Here is a 9,762-nt window from a genome sequence, read left to right on the forward strand (position 1 = left end):
GATGGGGAAACTAGGGTTTGAAAGTCAAAGCAATTCATTAAACCTTACTATAATATAAAATATGCAGGTCGGATACACTACAATACATAGCTTGATAACTTCCTAAAGGTGCTGCGTGATATCCAGAGTAAACTCACTGAAATCAATCAACGTAAGTGACTCAAGTCTACTGATTTCAGCAGGTCCATTCGAAATTTGACCTGCTACATCTACCTGAATGATGTTACTTTGCTTTAAAGTTGTGCCTATGGTCTTGCTTGCGTTCCCACTCCTACGGTAAGCCATTAGGCAATTACCCTTTTAATCTCCACCCCAGTTAAATCACAGCCTAGTTAGAGTACTTCACCTGAAGTCCTCTCTCTGGTCAGGTTCTCTTCCCCACAGTTACCTTATAGCATGGGTGGGGAACCCGTGTTTTTCAGGTCTCATTAGGTCCTCCAGAGGTCCCTATTTGGCACACAAGGCCATTTCCCTGAAGTCCTGGTTACCTGCCCCACACCTACCAGGAATGTTACAGAGTGCTCCGAGTTTTTTTTCTGCAAGCAGGGCTTGCTTTCGGCAGTGAATTTAAATTCAGCACTGAAGGCAAGCTCTGCTGGGATTGACTGCACTCAGAAGCTTACAGTTTTTACTGAGTTCCTTAGCCTTCTCTTTGGTTAGAGACTCACTGTTCCTCCATGTCAACTGCAAACCACTGGCACCCTGGCCTCAGCTCTTCTCAAGGACTGCTGCTGGAGTCCTCCTCTCTCCTTGCATAACTTCTTAGCTTCTACCTTCAGTGATTTCAGCATGAAGGCATTGGCTTTCCCCTCTTCATCAGCTGCCTGCTGCCACAACAATTCCTCAGCTCCTAGTCCCTCTCAAAACTCCAGTTGTTTTACCTGGAGACAGTAGCTGCTTCCAGCTCCAGCCTCTAAACTTGGATTTCACCTCTTCATAGTATCTTTTAAGTCCCTCCATAAGTCTCCCAAATACGGACCAACTGACTCTTAAGCAGTCCTGAGCCTTCATGTGCATCCTCTCCAGTGCAAACCCTCTAACAAATAGCCAGAACCTCACTAGAGTTCCAAAGCTTCAATGGTTCAATAACTATGGACCATCACTTGAATGGAACACCCACAAAAGGACCTAACACATCCTGACCTACTGTGTTCCTGCGAATCAAAAAACAACAACCTGGACTTGACAATTAACCATAATAGTTGCCTCTAAAACTGCTTTTTAGCCGATGGCTAACTGAACCCCAATTCCGTGCATCCCTCTGGCATCAGTCAGGAGTAAAAGACCAACCCCCACTTTCACACAGTTAACCATTTACAATCTATACAACGTTTAAAAGAGAACATTTGTTTTAGATTTGCATTTATCTTCCTATGGATATAGTTTATTCAGATGTGATAAGCCAGCCCTGTTGCATTTTGGGTCCTTGCTGGCTGTTCATCTTAGTGGAGCCCTGGACTTCTGCTCCAAAGTCTTTCCCTGCTGATGTCTGCACCCAGGACAGCATAACACACCATCTGAAACAGCTGACATCAGAATGTAGCTTGGTTTGCCATCCCTAATCTCAGGCTAAAGCAGCATAACAACAGTCCTCAGGGTGGAATTAAAAATGGGCATACTCAACACTTCACTAGTATCCACCCTATTGGGATACAATAGCTGCTTTCTCTTCGAAAACTTAAAAACATGCTACATTTTCTATGTCCTAGAGAAATTCTGAAGTTAAGATTTCACAAGGATAGCTCAGCTTCAGATCACATTATGGTAGTTTGTGGTCACAGCATTTATTTTTTTACCCCTCCCACTATAAGAAATTGCTTCTCATATAATGTAAGACAAATGTCTCTATTTTCATTTCACACCGCAGGAATATTATGTTAACACAAATGTTTGTGGCTGTGTAGTTAGTTGCTTATTGAAACTGCATTTGAATGTTTAGAGTAATCAGATGGTTAACATTTCAACATAATCCAAATGTGTTATTTCTCTATAAAAAGAAAATTGTTTTTCTGGGCAATAGTGTGTTGTTATTTTTAAATATAGCTGCCTACATATATGAGCACCATAACCTATTCTGTTGATTTGACCTCTGCACCAGTTAGGATCAGTGCAACAGAATCTGAAAAACTATGTTTCCCATTGGACAATAGTTTGGTTTTAAGTACAGGGGTGGGGGTGGGGGTGTGCATTTTAATGTGGCTAAAATATCTATCTATCTAACAATTATACAGACCTGTTTTCCAAACCTGAAGCAATTTATGTAATTATACACATAATGTATTTTAACCAAGTACACAAAGGTTTTAATAATGCCACTTACAATGTAGATTTAACTTATACCACTATTTAGTCTCTCTTCCTTAATAGGATACTAAAAAGGAATTTTATGACAACATTATCAGTAGCATTTTGCGATAATTAGAATAACAATAATAATACTGAGATATTTTTCAGTAATAATGGTGTTATTAATGAGATTTTTATGAAAGACAGACTTCTTTGGTATAATTATGAAAATTGATCTTTTGCATTTTAGTTATTCACTGAAATCAGATAAGTGGCTTAACTACATATATTATTTCTAATAAATATTCAGAAGAATGCATTTAAACAAGGCTCCTCATTCTATTCTTGCTCATATTCCTTGCATTTAAATAAAAGTGTAATTGCTCTGCTTTTTTTTAAACTGCTAGTTTGGATTAGCTGTCTAACCTGTACAGTGTAGCTGTTTGCTGTTTGCATTTTTAATAGCTTTATTACCATTTGGTGAAGCCTTAATTTCTGACTCCCTTGAAGAGTCCTGCCTTTAAGTCAGCTCTACAATTTAACCAGCAATAATCTGTCAAGAGAAGATAAAGACTTACACCAGATGAAATGCAGTATTTTTGTGTAGCATCCTGTCATTGTTAAGGAAAGATCAGAGCATGTCAAAATGGAACACCTGAAAGTTTAATAAACTTTGTAGCATAATTTTACAGTTCACATTTTTAAAAAATCATTGATGCCAGAACACAGTCATTTGTTCACTATTGAATATATATCTATATACGAGTGTGTGTATGTGTGTGTGTGTTTGGATGGAAGGAGCCTTCAACACATCCACATTCTGAATGACACATTTATAAAAGGTACTCTTAACTAGAGATGCCACTGAGTTTTACTTGAAAGTCAAATTTCTGGGGAAACTCACAGGTTCCTAATCAGGATAAAAAGGCATCAGAGGTCAACCTAGAAGGGGATGCGTAACTAACCAACAGAGCTTCCTAAATCATCTTCTTAACTTCTGACAAAATTACATGGTGATATTCTGCTTTGACTATGTGCATGTTGGGGGCTGGGGTGGAGGAAGACAGTCTGAGGTCAGATGTCAAGCATGGGGGGTGGGGTGGGAACTTTGCCTAGACGTGGAGGGCTGGGTGGGGAGCAAACCAGTTCAGATTTTTAGCCCATTATCATGATTAGAAGAATTGTGCTAATGTGTAGAGGAGGTTGATGCAAACTTACTTCCCTTTAGCTATATGGGAGATAGAGATGTGCCACTCCTTGTGCCAAGCTCTTTCAAGAATTGCAACACCCAGTGAGCAGTTGCGTGGGCCATGCAGGGCTGTGTCTCTGTACCAGACGTCACTGCCACTTACTGTAGTACCTCGGGTTAAGAACTTAATTCGTTCTGGAGGTCCGTTCTTAACCTGAAACTGTTCTTAACCTGAGGTACCACTTTAGCTAATGGGGCCTCCCGCTGCCACCGTGCCACCACTGTGCGATTTCTGTTCTCACCCTGAAACAACGTTCTTAACCCGAGGTACTATTTCTGGGTTAGCGAAGTCTGTAACCTGAAGTGTCTGTAACCTGAAGCGTCTGTAACCCAAGGTACCACTGTACTGAGAGAGGGAGGGGCAAGGAAGCAGGGAGCTCAGTACAGTGAAGGAACAGCATCAAAGGTTTTGGATTGGCTCCATCACTGCACCAACACTATGCTAAGCTCCCTGCTGCCTTGCCCCTCCTTCCCCCCATTTCAGTAACTGGCAGAAATGTACAGTGTTAGGAACCCTGGAGAGTAATATAGCCCCACTCGGGCTGTTCTGATGGCCACTGCTGGCAATAGTGCATGCTGGTATTTCCAAGGAACAGGCAGGAGGAGCCGACAGGGTGTGGCAGCTGAGTGGCAGCAGGAAGGAGAGAGAAACACCTCAACTATCAGGGACACTGAGATTCCAAGTACATTGGGGAGCAGGCTGATCTGATAAGATTTACAGGACCCCAGAATCTATATGAATGAATGAGTTAGGCCTTTGGTCGCCAGGGTAGATAGAAGAACTGACACTAGATTCCTAGGAACAGAGAAGAGCGTCTCAGAACCCACGAACCTGAGATTAAGAGTCTCACGTTCTACCGACTGAGCTACCCAGCAGCTAAAGGGCTTTTTTCAGCCCTGCATTGGTAACTGCTGTGTTTGCAGCACCAAAGTGACTTCTCAATGATTTTTATTAAGCTTTATACAATTATAACAAATACTGCAACAAACGTTGCACAACCAAAAAACAAGCGAAAACAAAAATTACAAAAGAAAAAGAGGGGGGGAAAGAGAGAGATAAAGGGAGGGATTAGAGGAAGTCAAGTAATATGCTCATAAGATTGGATTTTTAAATAATTAAGCCTGTTTGTGTGGTTTATTTGTCTGTTGTTATTTGTTAAAGTGACTTCTCCGTAGCACAAGCCTGGGCAGTGTGTATGGAGGTCCCCAACTGCCTAGATGACAAGACCCACCTCTTGGCCTCACTGATGTGGTCCAAAGGAAAGGAAATCAAAACATTTGGCAACAGCTAGGCTGCAGGATTGCTGGAAGGAGGCATACAATACGCCACCCAACCACGTTAGGGACTCCACTCTGGATTAACTATACCTATATCTACATGCCATGTTGCTACGGAGGGTTCAGATTGACACATTGTGCATTAAAAGCATATGTGAAGGGGCTGCAAGCCATGCAAGCTACCTCTGCCCATGCAGACCATACACTGGTATGCCCCATTCCCATGTGTTTGGTAACTGTGAGAAGGGCCCCTTCACATATGCTGATGTACACGTGCAGAGCTCTTCCGTGCAAGAAGGGAAGGAATGCTGACTGCCCCCTCAAATGTGCTTTTAATGTCTGGACCTCATTTCCCATCCCCCACCATCAGTGTCTAGCTACTCCTTCTGCTCAGCTGAAGAGAGGAGTTTCTGTTCTCAGCAGAATTCCACCATGGAGGACACTGTCCCATTGCCTGTGTTGAAGAAAGATTGAGCAACCTGTCTGGTCAACTTCTGTATGTGTAACTGGGAAGAGCATCTTGTATATTGCCTGAGGCAGTGAAAGATTTTGAGGTGGCCCAGCTGGTCTTGGTGGGTATGCACAGCAACATAGGAAGCTGTCCTGTGTCAGCTAGTGGTAGGGTTATTCTTTTCGTTTTGATTTCTTATTATGTTTTCTTATGATGATCTGGAACTTCTGCATACAAAGCATATGCTCTACTACTGAGCTACAGTCCCTTCTTGTATAATGACGGATCAGCACAGCTGCCTGTATTTCAAGACTCTCATTGGTGGCATGACCATGGCTGCTCTCATTAGGAGCTCCGTCTTGCACTTTAAAACTGACCACCGTGCCATCACCTTCGCCAGTTGCTACACAACAGCAACAAGGCAGTGTATTCAGTTCACATGCCAGTGGTAGTTTAGAGACTCTCCACCCCCATCCACCAACCCCAGAAGCTCTCAAGGCAGGGAAAGAGCCCATCTGATGGCCAAGTACCAAATTATAAACACGTATGAGGATTATGGCATAACAATGAGCACATGCGTCAAGGAGACAATTTTCAGCCACACACTTGTGACAACCATAATGTATATACTCTGGTCCTGGTCCTGCCTATTCAAGACCACTGGCTCTCCCGGTGAGGATGAAAGCGATAATAAAAATGATGTGTTACTTGGGAGATATATGAGCCTTTGAAAACCATACAAGTATGGTGCTAATATTTGATTAATGGGTTTTTTTTTTGGGGGGGGTGTAATAGCATAAACATTGTTAACTTTCCCCTGATTCTTAAAACAAAAACAAACTTGGAAGTAGGACTGTGCCTTTCCTTTCTGTTTTACAACTGAATATATTTTCAGGTAGGTATGTTTAGGATCTCAGTTGTAGCTCCCTGACATGATTGGATGTTTCTATTAAAGAGGTGGAAAAATGATGGGACTTACACACACACACAAAAACAGCCAAGCTTTCTCACTTGAATAACCACAAGACAACAGCATGGATCAATAGCAAAGTAATTTGGGACCCTGTGACAGACGCAATGTAAAAATATTTGCAGTGGTGTATATCGTGATATTACTTAGCATAGGCTCACGGGGGGGGGGGAGGGGGAGAGAAGCATTAACGAGATTCTCCATGTCATTAACAATGGTTATGTTGGTCATAAGCCAAACCCTGACAATAACCCAAGATTGAAAAAAGTTTCTTTGAATTTGTCTTCCTGGTATAATTATGGCAGGTTCAGAGAGGAACCAGATCTGGAGTGTTGTAAAACTCAACACAATGAACTTGACAGACAGCCAGATTTCTGTTTTCAGTCAGTTTAGGGTTACTATAATCTCATTATTATGCTTGAAAGACGACAAGTAATAGAATCTCAGGTAGCTGTTCTGTCTTTACTCAGCCGCATCTTCTCTTTTATGCCGATTTCCCTTGATTACCTGAACTAGTGAAGCTCAGTTTTCAGCCACTTATCTCCCAGAAATAATCATCTGATCAGCCGTGTAAGGTTCTCACTGCACTCAGTGGTTTTAATGGGTCAAGCGTTAAATTAACCCTTTAACCATACCCTTGGAGAATACAAAACTTATTAAGAAGCAATTTACTTCTCAGTCATTGTGAACTTCACAAAAGAGAACGCGCTGGTTAGCTAGCTTTGCTTGTTGTCTTCTTCTTAAGGATCCTGTCGCCATTTTTTATTTTTTAAAAAAATTAAAATGGCAAGAATAATTAATCGCTTTACGAAATTGCCCTCCCCCTAAGAAGACTCCATCTTATTTGCTGAGATGAAGAGTGCATATTTTTTTAAAAAACTGGTACACTTGTAGGTTGTCTTGGCCGTAGGAATGCCTGCATATTTTAACAAAAGAATGGGTTATTCATACACACACACACACACACACACACACACACACACACACACACATATATCTTTACAGAATAGGGCACCGCTATTTTAGGGTACTATAGGACAATCAGCTTTGTCATGGCTGTAACCATCTTCCTCCCTAGGTGGTGTTGCCCTATCTCCAGGTGGCATTTCAAAGAAAATGAATGGAAAATCAGTGATCTTTTCATAACCAACAGAAGCTTCCAGAATCCTGTTGCTAAGCTGAAGTATCTATGGTTGTGGTCTTATGCACATCCATAGGGGGAGAGAGTTTCACTGAACATAGTTGGACTTACTTCCAAGTAATTGTGCATAGGATTGTGTCATTAGTGTCTAGGAATTGCTAGCCCTGGAAATGTGTAAGCTGAATGAGAACAATAATTTTAAGAATTCAGAAGTGTTCAGTGGTTCTCCCACAGGTGGCAGCCAGGGGAAAAACCCTGCCCTGCTCCAGCCTAGAATAGCAGAAAATCACAGAGATGGCTTCTCCTTCACCTTCGCCAGTGGTCAAGCTGCTACTTCCTGGCCAGAATTTATTTTATTCATTTGTTTTAAGAGTACTTCTTAATATTAAAAAATCTCAAAGCAGTATGCAAAAATACAAACTGGAAACAATAAAATGCCATCATAAAAACAGAGGTGCAACAAAAAACCCCCATTAAAACAGTATTATGAAAACAGATTGAAATAGAAATTCAGTAATAACAGGATACAATCTTTTGGGTCAGGCAAAGCCAGGACAAAATTATATGTCTTTACAAAACATCTGAAACAGCTAGTGGATGATGTTTCGTGTATGCCAGAGAGAAGGGCATTGCAGAGTGCCAGGGTAACAGTAGAAAATAACCATTTTGGGGTCACTGCTCTGTGATATCCTGTGGGGTGGGGTGCCACCAGTAAGTTACTCTTAACCCATTTCCCTTCTTATGTTACTTAGTTTTAACACATTGTTCACATTCATAGTAGCTGAAGATTCATTTTTTAACCAAACCTTTTCTTCTACTGTAAAAATACTCTTTAATTGAAACTGTCTTGTAATATACATTAAACTGTGTTTAAAAAATAAATAAATCTTGTTTTTATGGTGGGGGGGAATCAATATTCCAGGATGGGTGTTGCACCCATTGACCCTACATGGGCCACAGCCCTAAAAGTCCCCCCCCTTTACATATTTTGGAATGTTTGGTCTTTTCTCCCCTATAATTAAATGAGCACATCTTTCAAGCCCTGCTAGACAAAGAAAAAAGCATCATCATCATCAACAACAACACTTATAACAACCTCTCTTATTAGAGATAGACAAATGAAGGGCTATAGGACAGATCTAGCTCACAAAGCCACTTTCTTAGGCCCCCGTGTATTTAAAAGAAAATCTCTAACTCATAACGAAAGAAGCAATGAACCCCCATGTGTCTTTCAGATACGGTTTGCTGCATTGCTATTTTTATGCCCATTGTGGAAAGGCATATAGTGTAACCACTGACAATATGCTGCCTGAGTGGATGCTTCGAAAGGCCCATGTCTTCCTCAGCCAGTGACCTAATGGCATCTGTGTGCATGGTCTCCATATTATGAAGCTCTTATTAATAATTTTTTAATAATAATAATAATAATAATAATAATAATAATAATAATAATAATTTATTATTTATACCCCGCCCATCTGGCTAACAGTTATAGATCCTGACTACCCATGAGAGAGTATTGAATTGTTCACCTCAGAATTTGCGCCCAAAAGCAGAGTGACTGGCCATAACCCATAGTAAAACAGGAATCTCAATTTGCCATTTGCTGTTAGAGAAAACAGGGACGATAGTTAGAAGAAGAAGAAGAAGAAGAAGAGTTTGGATTTGATATCCCGCCTTTCACTCCCTTTAAGGAGTCTCAAAGCGGCTAACATTCTCCTTTCCCTTCCTCCCCCACAACAAACACTCTGTGAGGTGAGTGGGGCTGAGAGACTTCAGAGAAGTGTGACTGGCCCAAGGTCACCCAGCAGCTGCATGTGGAGGAGTGGGGACACGAACCTGGTTCCCCAGATTAGGAGTCTACCGCTCTTAACCACTACACCACACTGGCTCTCCTGTTACAACTGTGTTACAACTGTGGCAGCTAGTAGTTTAACCGCCATGTGACATTCCTTTTGATAAGCTTGGAATTCTTCTTTTAATGACTAAATCTCACCAGGTCATCAAAATTCAAAGCCTTGCCTAGGTACGCAAAACTTTTATGTAATACAGAAAAGAACAGGTAATGGGTTTGGATGCCACCTGTTGTTGTTGTTGGCATCCGGCAGCAATAAAGGAGTGCATAAACCATATCTCCATTATAAAGCTTTTCATCTGTTGAGATATGTTCATTTTCCAGTCCTTTAGAGAACCACTATGGAGAATTGGATCCTGAGGCACACTCTCTTTCACTATCAGCATTTTGAGACCATTCCCCATGTGCCCTTAGAAGATACTATGGCACAAGTAATTAAAACTAATGCATTTTCTCATTCAAACTTTGCAGTGTAAATTGCTTTCCAACGTGGATTTTTTTTTTATGCCATCTATCAATTACGATGCTTTCT

At 41.2% G+C, this 9,762-nt stretch overlaps 1 long non-coding RNA gene across 10 annotated transcripts in view; it reads right to left on the reverse strand.

Moving 5' to 3' along the window:
• LOC310761282 overlaps positions 1 to 9,762 on the reverse strand; it is a 364,443-nt gene that overhangs the window by 262,890 nt on the left and 91,791 nt on the right. The window lies entirely within an intron of this gene.

This window comes from Podarcis filfolensis (genome assembly GCF_964270895.1).
Source record: "Podarcis filfolensis genome assembly, chromosome: 4".
In the NCBI taxonomy this organism is placed as follows: Eukaryota; Metazoa; Chordata; class Lepidosauria; order Squamata; family Lacertidae; genus Podarcis; species Podarcis filfolensis.